Below are 269 nucleotides of genomic sequence, written 5' to 3' on the forward strand. Positions count from 1 at the left end.
ATATAAAAATATATTTTTTGATTGTTCTTCGTATTTTCCGTGTTTTTTTAGTGCTTTATTTTGCTTTTTTTGCAATACATTTTTTTTTGCCTTTTTCGCTATTTTGTTTTGCCTTTTTTTGCCTTTTTTGCAATACCTAGTGCCTTTTCCTGCCTTTTTCGCTATTTTATTTTGCCTTTTCCAGCCTATTTCGTTACTTTATTTTGCCTTTTTTATAGGTTTTTAGGTCCTAAAAATCCGTTCTCTGGTTATGAGTATTCGAAATTTAG

This window comes from Rhagoletis pomonella, unplaced genomic scaffold (genome assembly GCF_013731165.1).
Source record: "Rhagoletis pomonella isolate Grant_MI unplaced genomic scaffold, Rhpom_1.0 Rhpom_scaffold_00080, whole genome shotgun sequence".
Lineage (NCBI taxonomy): Eukaryota > Metazoa > Arthropoda > Insecta > Diptera > Tephritidae > Rhagoletis > Rhagoletis pomonella.